The sequence below is a fragment of the Poecile atricapillus genome, chromosome Z, assembly GCF_030490865.1.
Source record: "Poecile atricapillus isolate bPoeAtr1 chromosome Z, bPoeAtr1.hap1, whole genome shotgun sequence".
Taxonomy (NCBI): domain Eukaryota; kingdom Metazoa; phylum Chordata; class Aves; order Passeriformes; family Paridae; genus Poecile; species Poecile atricapillus.
Window position 1 is genome coordinate 116,119,627 of NC_081289.1, and position 14,077 is coordinate 116,133,703.

The following is a 14,077-nucleotide window of genomic DNA, read 5'->3' on the forward strand; positions in this document are numbered from 1 at the left end:
ACCAATGTAGCTATAAGGATATTATGGGACATCATGACAAACATCTTGAAAATAAAAGCATAAAATGTTCAATGATCTCCCTTTGTCCACAGAATAACAGGCAGATTGGCATGCTGTTCTGTAATTTAAACTTAATGAAACATGAAGGTAGATACATGTAATTTATATCTCTGTCCTAACTGATCAGTGAAATTAAATGAAGGAAATCCTTCTTTTGTATTAATTATGCCAACGAAACTTATTTATCATATTTCTAATTTTCTCATGTTACTCCTACTAGGAGGATCCTTTTAATTTAATTTGGTGAGAAAAGTTAGAAAGCAATGACAATGGCAGAAATATTAGAAAAAGCTCTAAGCAAGAAATCAAACTTCCAGGACAGCTGATAGTACTTCCTAGGAAAGGAAAAAGCATCATGTTGTTTTTAGTTTTTTTTCCCTTACCAACCATTGGCTGATTTTGTATTACTGGTGCTAATATATATTATTCTTCAGTCTTTTTGCCTTGACAGTGGTCAAAATGAGATAATCTCAAATATCGATATCATAAGTAATTTCCTTTCCCATTATCAGATATCAAATTTACTTCCAGAAATATGGCCTGTGTCTTTATTTATTCCCCTTCAGTTCTTTGTGCAATTCAAAGATGTTATTTTAATCTCCAGAGGTGTCCATGAGTTTACAGCAGTCTTTATGAAGATAATTTCACTATTTTCACCTCATTCAAAAGCCATATCCTTCAGGGATGTGGAAACTATCAGTATCTGGGATGATACATGCAAGAATGAAGAGTAAATTTTCTTTCTTATTTTTCCTGAATTTTGTGAAATCCATGAGAAAAAGTGGACACATTAGTCTAACCATCTGTGTTATGTTGCTTGAACAAAACCAGGAATGAAATAAGCAGTGCTAAGAATGAGACTGCAAATAGAGATGAAAAAAGTTGCAATCTCTAAACATAAGAAATCATAAAATATAAAAAAATCCCCTTCAGCTTTTTTAGCTGAAAAATATGATTTCTTCATATCAAATAAGTATTTTTTTTGTTTCAAGATAGAAACTGTGTGCAACAAATCATCAGCATATCTGTGATTTAACAGTTGACAGGGAACTAGGTTTTATTTATTTTTAGGAATTATTAGGTGACTGTTTACAAGCTGCTAATAAAAAAATAATCATGAATTAAACTGTGAAACATAAAGGCAAGGAGAAAATATTCTCCCTTTTTAAGGGAATTTCAACCTCATGAACCAATTGGCCAACGGTACAGAACTTTTAACTTTCTGATTTGTAGGCTGTGAACTGCTGCTGACAGACCTCCAGGCCAAGGACTAAGGAAAGCTGCCTCTCACAGCAGGAAAGGATCAAAAATAATTACGGGGACATTTGAGTTGTACAATTTTGCTGTTTTGCAGCATGAGGAAGGCTGTTATAGCAGAGATTATTTTTGCATTTTCAACGTGCTACAAAGAAATGCATGCAATTAAAATATATGTCACCATCTTATCATTGTTGTTTTCTTTAAAAAAATAATATCCAACTTTCCTCCAGTTGCCTTGCCAACAGATTTAAGTTCAAACAGAAAGGCTGGTAGCTCAAATCCCAAAATACTTACTCCTTTCCCCTGTTGACAGTCATTTTGGAACAGCATAATCAGCATATAAAGTTCAGAGGAAGAGCTGTGAAATGACAGAGAAATTATCAGATTTCCGAGGAGTAAAGTATTTCTTATTTTTAATGAGATGTCATTGTCTCAAAGCATAGTGTGCCTCCTCAAATCAAAACAAGAATACAAGTACACTCCAACACGTGTATGCAGAAAAATGAGGGAGACCTGGTGACCCAAAAAAGCCCTAAACTTGATGTTCGTGGAGGTTACAAATTTCCATTGAAATTACCGAGAGGGGAATTTCATGTAGGAGTTACATATTAAAGATTAATATTGGGTTAGATTTGTTTCAGCATCCCTGCCAAGCTGATGATGGGAGAGATTTTTCTCTCCTAAAAGTATTGTGATTCATCATTCAGGATGACAGCTTCCAAATCTTTTTCTAAGAAATGCTCTTTTCCTTCCCCTTTCCTTCAGATCATGTTTATAAAATATGTGCAGCATAGGTTCCGCCACATTTCCTGGAGCCTGGGCTCAGCTTCTGACAGTGCCATTGTGGAGAAAATAGTTTTAGTTTCTCCATATTTAGAAGACAGCCTTTGGATATTAAGGATACATACTTTATATGGTGGTATCACAATGATAAATTAAAAATAAAGGGTGTGATTATATTGCTTTCCTATTACAATAATAGACCAGAAACAAGTTTTCTTTTATTTTCAGTGGGATAAAAAGCCTGCCATAGTTAATCATATTTGCTATTAATATAGTAATATAAATAAATTGAGTAAATAAGTCGATACTCAATCGAGGAAACTCAGCCCATGACCATAAATGTTGTATGATTTTGGGTGGTGAGTAAAACTTAGCTTAATTTTCTTTGCCTAATGAGAAAACTTTTAACTGGAAAAATAAGAGAAACAGGTTCAAATGAAAAAATGTAAAAAAATCCACTCGTAAGATTCACTTTCGCTGTCATAGTGCTTGTAAATAATTCCCAGAACAAACTAATGCTTTTGGAAAAGCTGACCTTTTTTCACCCCAGAAATACAGAGAAAGGGAAAAAATAATGTTTATGCATTTAACACCTAAAAGGATGAATTAATATAAATTTGATGGTTTTCAACATAGTGAAAATAGCAAAGTTTACTTACCAGTTTTCGTATTTGTGGGTATTTCTTGGCCTACTCTATGTTTAGCTTTAATAAATGTTCTTGCTTCTGCAATATGATAGTAATTTCTACAACCTTAAAAGATTATATTACTGGGATAGAATTACTTAGTATATTGGTATCCTCTTTGAGTCATAAAACACTGTATTTATAATCCTAACTTTTTTGCATAATTTTCCATGAGACTTTATATTTTTGAGAAAAACTATTTCTATTTGAGTGTCTCTTTCAGGAGTATATGTATTCATACTAGATAATAAAGATATTAATTAATCTATTAACCATCAGAACAGAATAGTACTTCTTGTGGTATGACAATTTTTGCATGCTCACCATCAGATGTTTAACCATCCTGAATTTACAGTAAAATTGTTATTATTCTAGATGTGCACTCTAACATCTAAATCAAGTAAAATACAAAGTAAACACATTAATCTTAAATGTTCTAGTCAAGCAGACTTCCCACCCCTTTTGTTTTGAGACAATCCCTCCTTTTACCAAATAGATAGATGTTTAACATCTTCATTAATGACCTGTGCTATGGGACAGAGTGTACTTTCATCAAGTTTGCAGAACATATCAAATGGGAGGGAGTGGCTGATAAGACAGATGGGTGTGTGTCATTCAGAGGCAGTTGGACAGACTGAAGAAATAGTCCCTGAGAGACCTTTAAAGTTCCACTAAAGAGTAAATGCCAAACCCTGGCCTTGGGGAACAATAACTGCAGGCATCAGTTCAGGTGAGGGGCTGATGAGCTGTAAGCAGATCTGTGGAGAAGGACAGGAGGGCTCAGGTGAATCTAAGTTGAACACCAGCCAGAAACATACTTCTGAGGCAAAGTACACCCCTTGTGCTGGGTTAGAAAGAGCATTGCCTACAGCTCAAGGGAGATGATTCTTCCTGTATTTTCAGCCCTGGAAAAAATATCTAAGTGCTCTATCCAGTGCTGGGCTGCCAGAGCATACTAGAAAAAGTCCAGTGAAGAGACAAAAAGATGATTAAGCTACTGGAGTATATGATGTATGAAGAGAGTCTGAGAAAGATTGGAGAGTTTAGTCTAGTGAAGTCAAAACTCGGGCAAATTCCATAACATATCAATAAGAAAAAAGAGGATCAAAGCAAACTCCTCTCAGTGGTGCCTAGTGACTAAAATGACATTGAAATTTTGGGTGAAAACTGACAAGTAGTCTTTCACATTGTAGATGATGATAATGTTGACATCTTAAGTAATTAAATATTTAAATTGAGAATGATAAGCATATGAAGCTGAATTACCCTATTCAAACAGACTTCCACTCTTTGGTTTGAAGAGTTCAGTAAATTTGCCCAAAAATTTAGAGTGTGAGCATGGACAATAAACATTAGTAGTTTTCTACACAAGACAATAAACAATTGATAGCTGAAACAGGAGACAAGACACATGAGAAATGCTAGTGAGGCATAAACAAAACCTTAAACCCAAAATCTAAGAAGTCTGGAAACAAAATTGTAGAACAGGTGAGATGAGACAATGTGCAACAGTGGTCACTGAGTGACAGTCTAACGTCCGCAGCACAGCAAAAGATGAAAAACATAAACTAGAATATTCCAGTAACAGTGTCAAGAAGCATGAAGTATTTTCTGAAAACAGCTAGCAAACACGAAATGAGAAGGAAAAGAACAAAGAAAAGATTTCAGTTTTGGAAGGGATCTATAAGTATCAACTCATCCAAATATTTGACCAGTTCAGGGCTCCCTAGAAGTTAAAGCACATTACTAAGGGCATTGTCCAAAAACCTGTTAAATATTGACAGGCTCAGGGCATTGGCCACCACTCTGAGAAGCCTGTGCCAGTGATTGATTTCCCCCTTGGTAAAGATGTGGTTCATATTGTTCAGTCTACCTGGCACAACCAATGGCCTTAACCCATTGATCCAGCCCATCTAGATCCCACTGCTGAGCCTTTTCACCTCCAGCAGATCATCACTTCCACCCAGTGCCCTCTGCAAACTGACAGAGGTGAAACCTGATGCCCTCATCCAGGTCATTGGCAAAGTTATCAAACATGGCTGACCGCAGTAGTGAGCCCTGGGGAACACCACTTATGACTGACCACAAAACAGACGTAATTCCATTAACCACCATTCCTTGGGCCTGCCCACCAAACTGTCTTTTACCCAGTAAAATATTGTGCCCATCCAAGCCATCCCATCCTCTCCAGGAGAATGCTATAGGAAATGGTGTCAAAGGCTTCACTTAAGTCTAGATAAAAATCTGCTCTGCACTGAGGCAGTGTATTGTGTGCAGTTTTGGTCCCCACAATATAAGAAAGATATTAAGCTATTAGAGAGCATACAAAGGAGGGCAACAAAGGTGGAGAAGAGCCTGGAGAAGAATCCCTGTGGCAGGTGGCTCAGGTCTCTTGGTCTGCTCAGCGTGGAGAAGAGAACTTGCATTAACAGAATTTAATTGAGAAAAAAGCTGTTACTTATAAACAGTGAAATATTTATTGATTGAAATGCTGTTATTCAGTGTCTCAAGAATGGAAATTTCAACCAAGTTCTGCTTTATCAAATGTAAAAATATAGTTCATGAATAATAATGAAAATTCCAGTACAATATTGCTTTGCTGTGATACTAAAAATGCAAAGAATCTTCATTTATTAATTGCTAATGCACATTTGTGGCATGTTGTTTGCTATTCATGCAAATACTGTATGAAGATAAATTTAGGTATTAGATGAGTGGGAATGGGCTGATTCTCTAACAAGTTAGATCTTGTGATATTTAACAGACACCTCAGACTAAATTGCTCCGGCTTCTTATTTGTCACTGTATCATCTGAGAGAACTGGAAATCAATCATACAGCATGCATTTTTCCGTTCCAAGGAAAATGTGCAAAAAGTCACTAGTGATATATGGAATGACTGTGATGGGGTGAGAAGAGCAACCATTCCTGTGTATTAACTATAACCTTTGACTTCCTTCCAGAAAAAAAGCAAAACACTTTTTGTATTGTACCTCTTATATAAATGGAGTACATAGAAGAAGCTTAAAGAAATATGAGGAATTCCTAAAATAATGCTAAAAAATTAGTACTATTTTTATAAAATACTGGTGTTCTATACTATACCATACTATACTATACTATACTATACTATACTATACTATACTATACTATACTATACTATACTATACTATACTATATATACTATACTATACTATACTATACTATACTATACTATACTATACCATACTAATTTAGCCCCTAGATAGAAGACAGAAGTAGGCAGAGTAATTATTTAATATAATTGTAAAATTTAATAACAAGAGAATATTCTAGTTAAAATATCTTTCACTACTGAAAACACAGTCCAGTGCCACACCTGTGGCTTTCAGTTCCACTACCTTTTCATTATTGTTCTTGGGTGTTTATTTTTTTTAATATGATACAAGTATCCACTGTATCCCATGCAACAACGAAACCAGCTGGTTGAACTCCAAGAAATTTTTTTCACATTGTGAAAGAGATCACTGCAAACAGGTACATGGGAAAATACAGAAATATCATGTCTCAGGGTCTGCTTCTTAAACCAGACTAAGGAGGCAGAAGAGGCAGAGAAGGTGATATTTTTAGGTGAACTCCTATCAACACGTAGTTTTCACTTGAAAAGCATAATCTAATTCCTAGTCATAGTTTTGTATTAATAAAGTGCCTGCCAATTTGTACTTGACATAATTTTCAGGAGTCATGCTACCTCTTTGGGCCTGAGTAAGGAGTTGTGATACTGGAGTACCATTAGGAGCAATGGTGTGAGACAGCAGGAAGAAGAGTGAATGGAATGGGTTGACCATGGCTGGATGCAGGCACTCACTAAATCTGCTGTATAATTTTCCTTTGCAACTGGAAAGGGAAAAAAATATAATGATGGGCCCATGCACTGAGATAAGGACAGGGAGATGTCACTGACCAATTAGTGTCACAGACAAACCACACTCAACTTGGGATATTGAATAAATTTAATAACTTGAATTTTACAAAATCAGAGCAGGGGAGTGAGAAGGAAAAAAAATCTTAAGAGCATCTTTCCCCCACTGCTTAGTCCTTCCCAGGTCATTCCTTCCCCTTCTCCAGCTCAGGGAGACAAGGTTACATTTTTCTGTTGCTGCTCAGGGAGAGGAGTTCTTCCTCTGCTCCAATGTGGTATCTTTCCTGTTTTGCACAAACTTCTTCAATGTGAGTGCATCCCGCAGGGAATGGTTCTCCAGAAACTGCTCCAGTCCGTGTCAGTTTTCCTCACACTGCACTTCTTCAGACACAGCCTGCTCCAGTGTGCATCCTACAAAGGGTTGCAATTCCTGCCAGAAAACCTGCTCCAGCCTGGGCTCATCTCTCCATAGCTCTGCAAGTCCCTGCCAGGAGTCTGATCCAATGTGGGCTTCCCACGGGCTCACAGCTCTTTTGGGCATTCACCTGCTTCGGCATAGGTCTTCTCCACAGATTGCAGGTGGATCTCTGCATCCCTGTGGTCTTCCACAGGCTGCAGGGGTAGAGCTGCTTCATTATGGACTGCACCATGGGTTTCAGGGGAATGTGGGCTCCAACACCTGGATCACCTCCTCCGCTTCCTTCTCTACTTACCTTGATGTCTGCAGAGCTGTTCCTCTCATTGTTCTCACTCCACTCCTCCCTGCTTGTGATGCTGCTCAGTATATGATTGGCTTTCTAGGCTGCAAGCATGCATTGCTGGGTGATGTTTAACTTCTCATCAACCATTACCCCTAAGTCCTTGATTTATTTATCCCCCAGCCTGTATTATAATCCCCTGATACCGGGGATTGCCATGACCCAAGTGCAGCACCTCACACTTATTGTTGTTAAGCCTCATGTCCAAAAGGAGAGTTACAGAAGTCTGTGAGAGTGAATTTATTGTTTAATGTTGTGTTAATATTTCTAATACAGCTCTGTGTATGAAAAACACACACAAAAAGGGGGGGCTTTTCTCTACATTTTGAAGACACATTAAAAGTATTATATGTCCATGTACCTAGTACCTAAAATAAATTAAAATAAGGCACAGGATATATACATGTAACACTGTGATGCAGGTGATTCTTCATGTCCCTAACAGAAGTGCTTTGATACCATGATTTTATGTCTGATACTGTTTCTACATATACCTGGTTTTAATGGCTGAGTTGTAATTGTTAACCTATATTTACGTGACTCTGATATCACAGGGTTTTGAATTCACTCACAGTAATTTCCTATATTTAGCTTTTCTGGGGTTCAATTCCCAGCTGTTATGTCTCAGTACTAAACTTCAGCAGTTTTTATACCTAAAAAATATTAATGCACAACATTTAAACAGGATAGGAAATGAATTCTGGGCTGGGGCATCATTAAGAAGAGGAATTCAGAAGACCTGAGAAAAAGTAAAATGTTGTATTACAGATTCTCTTTGCAGGCACTCTGCATTTTAGGCTATACCAATTTTCAGAATTACTTTAGAAATTAAGGTTTTAAAAAAAATTTTGAAAATTCAAATGACATACTCTGGAAACTTGAAAGGTGGCAGAGATGTACATGAGATCTCACTACAATAGCTTGACAATAAGCAAAAGAAGAAAAGAAAAAAGCATGCAAAAACCATGTGAAAGACCATGTAAAAATCTAAGCATGTGATACACAAACTATGTATTTAAATTATCTCACCCAAAAATTATATCATCCAAATCCCCTCACTTAACGAAAGCCTTCAAACAAATTCATGTTTGCCAGATTGGTTAAGATTTTGAGAAGAGATCAGATGAAATGGTAAGAGAATCTTTGATACTTAAAATGAGGTGACCATCTATAATCTTCCACATTGTGGCACTTCCTGAGGAAGTTGTAGTGGAACTAATAAATCAGAACTTCATGAAAGAGCTGTTAGTGGTGGAAAATATGGTGAAAGAAGTGTTGTGTCTGAAGACCTGATCTATTAATTTATCATTATTAATTAATCAACATAGGCAATTCTAAAGGTATATAACTAAAATGTCCAAAACCAGGTTGAATGAAAGAATTACTAAACAGTGAACTCGGGAGAAATACCTCACTATTGTAAAAATGTGGAATGTTATGACAAAAAAAAAAAAAGAAGTAGTAGGTTTTGAAACTCTATTAGACAACTTTCATTTTCACTTGTACAAGTACCATTTGTGTGAAGTCAAATGAGCATATTTACAGAAACTTTTTCACCTGCATGATGGGATAGTATTAATATGTGCATGTTCTACATATTGTATTTTCTTCTTTTTTTTTCTTGTACTTGATTCAATTAAGATCTTAAGTATTTTTATAAATATTTGTCTCTTGAGATTATGATGACTCATCCACTTGCAACATTCTGTATGATATTCAATCATTTTGCTTTATCTTTATTGACCTATCTCTTAATTAAGAAGACATAAAGTACCCTAAATTTGTGTGATTGAATTTGTTTGTTACACAAATATGTTACAGTAGATTAATAAACAACTGCACAGAAAAAAAAAAAAATTGGCATCTTCTATAGCCTCTTCTTATGGTTACCTCTGAGAAGGTTACCTTTTCTTTCTTAGGGTTGTACTACTTGTCGTCTCAAATTTGGAATCCATGACAGACTTCATGGTCTCTTTATCCCATCTGAAAATGATGTGGGCTGACAGACATGCATGTCATTACCTGTTTATTAAGGGATTTCTCTACAAACCTGAGAGCAACAGAAATATTTAAAATTATTCTTTAAACTGTCTGGGTTTTTTGTTTTTTTTATTCCTCTGCTAATGAAGATAACTTGGAAGGAAAAATGTATCAGGTTTAATAAAATATAATTGTAATACTTCTAATGCTTATAAACAGAAACCATGTCACAACTCTTCATCTTTGAAGTGACAGAACAGGCATTAATCCCAGTTTGACAATGAGGAGACTGACAGAAAAAAACATTATTTGAATTATTTAAATGAACAATTCTCCTGTTTTGTAATAACAGGAACATATTGCCTCTCTTATAAGAATATCAAGGAGTAAATTAATTGAAGCACTTCAACATAGAAATAAAAGTATTTTTATAATTAAAAACAAGTATATTAATTTTAAAATAGAACATACTGTTAACTTCAGACATGGTCAAATTCTAGCATCATTAGCCCCCATTGATATTTAAATATTTTACTTCACTGATGAAAAACCTCACACTATTTTTTTGTTTACCTGCTGAAAGTAAATCTCTCAGAAGCTTGGTGTACAAATTTTAAGCAATTCTATCAGACAACACAGTGCATCAGAAACAACAGAATCAGATTTAGAGCACTGTTCACATTTAGAAGCATTTTTTTCTTTTATGTAATCTCAAAAGTAAATAACTCCAAAGTTGGCACACGATGTGTATAAAAAGTGTGCAAGTTAAGCATCATGAACCATCTTTCGAGGCATTTTTCCTAAATGCATTTCAAGTGAGTTAGAAGATTTCTGGGAAATAAAGGGGTATACAATTTCTAGAAAGAATTCCAAAGTAGCTTTGTCTTATTGACTCCCAGGAACTCTGAATTCTTTCTTTGACTTTTGACCTAGGAATGATTTGGCATTACTTAGTTGTGGGGTTATGATGGGAAACTTGCTGTCTTGGCCTCCAGTGAATGGTTATGTTGTACTGTGTTGTAATGGCACTCTCTTTCTTTTGTCACCACCCACACTCACTCACACACAAGTACAAGGTTTATTACCATATATTTCCTTGACAGGTACAATAGAACTTGTGGATTGATAGTGTGAAATACTTTTCAGACATCTGTTGTTGGTTTCTAGTTCAGATGAAGATATTACTAAACCATGAAACTGAAGTGTAGACATATTTATTTCACTGATTTCTATGTGTGTTTTGACATAAAAGACAAAAGCACAGGATTTGCCACTTTTTCTGTCAATTGTTCTCTGTATGAATATATATCAAAAACTACATATATAATACCTTTTAAAATAAACCTATTTTCCATTATTTGATCATTAATACTTATGGTATAGTGCTGGAGAATGTATTCTGAGACAACTATTTGCTTTAGGATTCACATTCCCTTGGAACATATTATCTGGGAAAAAGCTTGCATCTAAATTTCAAATTTTAAAGTCAAGGCTGGTAAAATTTCTATAGATAACAAAATTGGAATCCCTACTCTCAGGAGCCACAGAAAATCTGAAGACTGCATAATCCTTTCATGTAGAATGAGGATTATTTTTCTTTACCTCTTAACAAAACTTTAATATTTAATTCTGTTAGGTCTGAAAACAATAAAAGAAAACATTCAAGGTTTTAATCAAGGTTTAGAAAAGTGGAAAGTTAGTAAATTATATGAATGATATAAAACAAAGGAACATCACTTATTGTTGGATAGTTGGTAAATTTTAATAGAATGAAACAATCCGTAAATTACTGTTATGAGATGTAATAAATGGTATTTAAATGATAAGGTGATCAAATATAAGATGTACATAGAATCATGACCAGTCCTGTTTAATTTTTTTTTTTTGTGATCTAGATGAGGAAATTGACTGCAGCCTTGATCTGTTTGCAGGTGACACCAAGCAGTGTGGGAGTGTTGATCTGCTGGAGGGCAGGCAGGCTCTGCAGAGGGATCTGGACAGGATGGATTACGGGCCAAGGCCGTGCTGTGAGGTTCAACAAGGCCCAGAGCTGGGTCTTGCCCTTGGGTCACAACAGCCCCAGGCAGTGCCACAGACTGGGGCAGAGTAGCCCAGACTAAAAAGGACTTGAGGATGCTGATGACGAGCCAGTGTCTGCCCAGGTGGACAAAAACCCACAAAAGATCAATGACATCCTGGCTTGTCTCAACAGCAGTCTGACCAGAGCAGTGATCTTCTCCTGGTACTTGGAACTGGTGGGAGGCTCCACCTCAAATGCCATGCTCAGTTTTGGGCCTCTCACTGCAGGAAAGACACTGAGGCGAAGGAGTATGTCCAGAGGATAAAGAAACTCTGGTTCACAACTCCTATGAGTAGGGGTTGGGGAAGCGAATATTGTTTGGCCTTCAGAAAAGGATGCTGAGGGGAAAACTTACTGTCCTGTAAATGAAAGGAAAAGAATGCCTGAAAGGACGCTGTAGAAGCCTGGAGCTTGGTCTCTTCTCCCAAGTAACAAGTGATAGGAGAAGACAAAACGGCCTCAAGTTTCATCAGGGAAGGTTAGACTTGATATTGGGAAACATATTTTCATGGAAAAGCTTGTCAAGCATTAGAAATGGCTTCTCAGTGAAGTGATGGAATCACCATCCCTGAAGGTAGCTAAGATGGGTAGACGTGGTGCTTACGGAGCTAGTTTAATTGAGGACCTGGCAGTGTTGTGCTAACAGTTGGACTCAGTGAACTTAGGGTTCTTTTCCAAACTACGCTGTTCTATGATGCTTTGTCAGCAGTTTCCTACTTAAACACTAATTTCTAAATTTCCCAAAGGGTTAATGGAAGTATTCAACAAAAGCGAATGTAAAGCTCAGCCCCTGCAACGGATAAAGTATAGAAGCAGAACAGGTGATCCGCAACAGCTTTGGAGCAGCAGAAAACACTCCAGGGAGGGCAGGGTATCCTTCAGGGAGCAAGACCCCAAGGCAGCAATGAAGCCACAGTCACATCACAGGCTGGACTACCAAGTTACCAGATAGCAGATCTTGGGAAACATCCTGCTCTGCTGTCTGAGACTTGGGTGCTGTATCCAACCTAAGGCTCCTTTGCATGTAACCTACTGCAGAGACTTCCAAGGAGACCACCAAAATGGTAGGTGGACCCCAGAACAAGCGTGGGTCATAAGAGGCTCCAGAACTGTGTCTGTTCATTCTGGAAAGGAATAATATTGTGGAGGGCCCTTACTGGTGTGTACAGATACCTGGTAAAAGGGAACAGAGAAGACAGAGGTGAGCTTTGTCTTATATTGTTTAATGGTAATATTAAAAAAAAAAAAAATAAAATCATACAAGTAATAGAAAAATTAGAAAAAGCATTTCATATAAGTGTGATTTACCTCTAGTATAAATACTGACCAACTGATCATATTTGAGGAGCAGACTGTTTTGTCTGTCTCTAATATTTTCTTGGTGGTTCATAGTGTTGGTGGTACAACTGTAGGAACAGAACACCACTGCTTGCTCAGAGACATGATGAAACATTAATTTTCTGAGTAGGACACTTACACCAGGTAAACTGCAGTTTCTTTTCTAGTATTTCTATTCCACAGCCAGTTCCCAGACTTTACATTCACACAAGCCAAGGTCCAGTGGCTGTGACCAACCCAGACACAGCCCCAGAGTCCCAGGAGCAGGACACTCATGCTAATCACTAGCGTATTGCATCTGGCTGCATTGCCAGCATCTGTGCTGTCTTGGCTCCACCCCAGCAGAGCACTGGATGCCTGTGGATGTGTGTTGCTAGTGAGCTATTGCTTTTGCTAGCTATCACACTGGATGTTAGGCAGCAGGCATATACTGATAATGTGGCTCTTGGCCAGCCTCTGTGACTCTCTTCCCATCTAATGCCAGTTAGATGCTCTCACCAAGGTTTCTGTCACCTCCTGGTCTCCTACCTAAGATACCTTGAGGAAGAGCAAAGTTCACAATGGCTAGGTGAAAAAGCTTGTCTACTGCTTCTTTGCTGTCCAGATCAAAGGCCATTTATCCAATCAGATAGTGCCAATTAGTCAATCTTTTCTTTACCTCAACAGGGTTTTCAAGATTTTATCACATAAGGACCAAAGCCTAGGTCTTTGACTCTAATAAAAAGACAAAAATCTTCCCTGTCATAATCTACCTGAAATATATGTAATAGATGCAAATAGTGATAACTATAATTTTCCACCATGAAAAATAATGAATTATAAATGTAAGAGACACCCAAAAGAAAGGAATTCTGCTGCAAAATAATTTGAGGGGGTCTGAAGTGTATGTTTATTCAGAGAAAGGTCCTCAAAAGGTGTCAGGACAGGTCTGGGTTGAGGAAAATCCAAATTTCAGTCATTACCAGTGGGATTTAAAGCTACATTTCATAGCAAGCAACTGTGAATTGAACACAACAGAGATATAGACCATTCTGTTCACTGTTCTGTTTGCTCTGTGCCTGTTTGACAAAAAATACGGAAAACCCACACTTCCCCATTAACAACAATATTATCATGAACTTTTTCTTGTATTCTTTTCTCACAAAATAGCCACCCTATTTCCTTCATTCCCAAATGTAAAAAGGAGATTTAAATATATTACAAATTGGACAACATTTTTATTTTTTAACCTA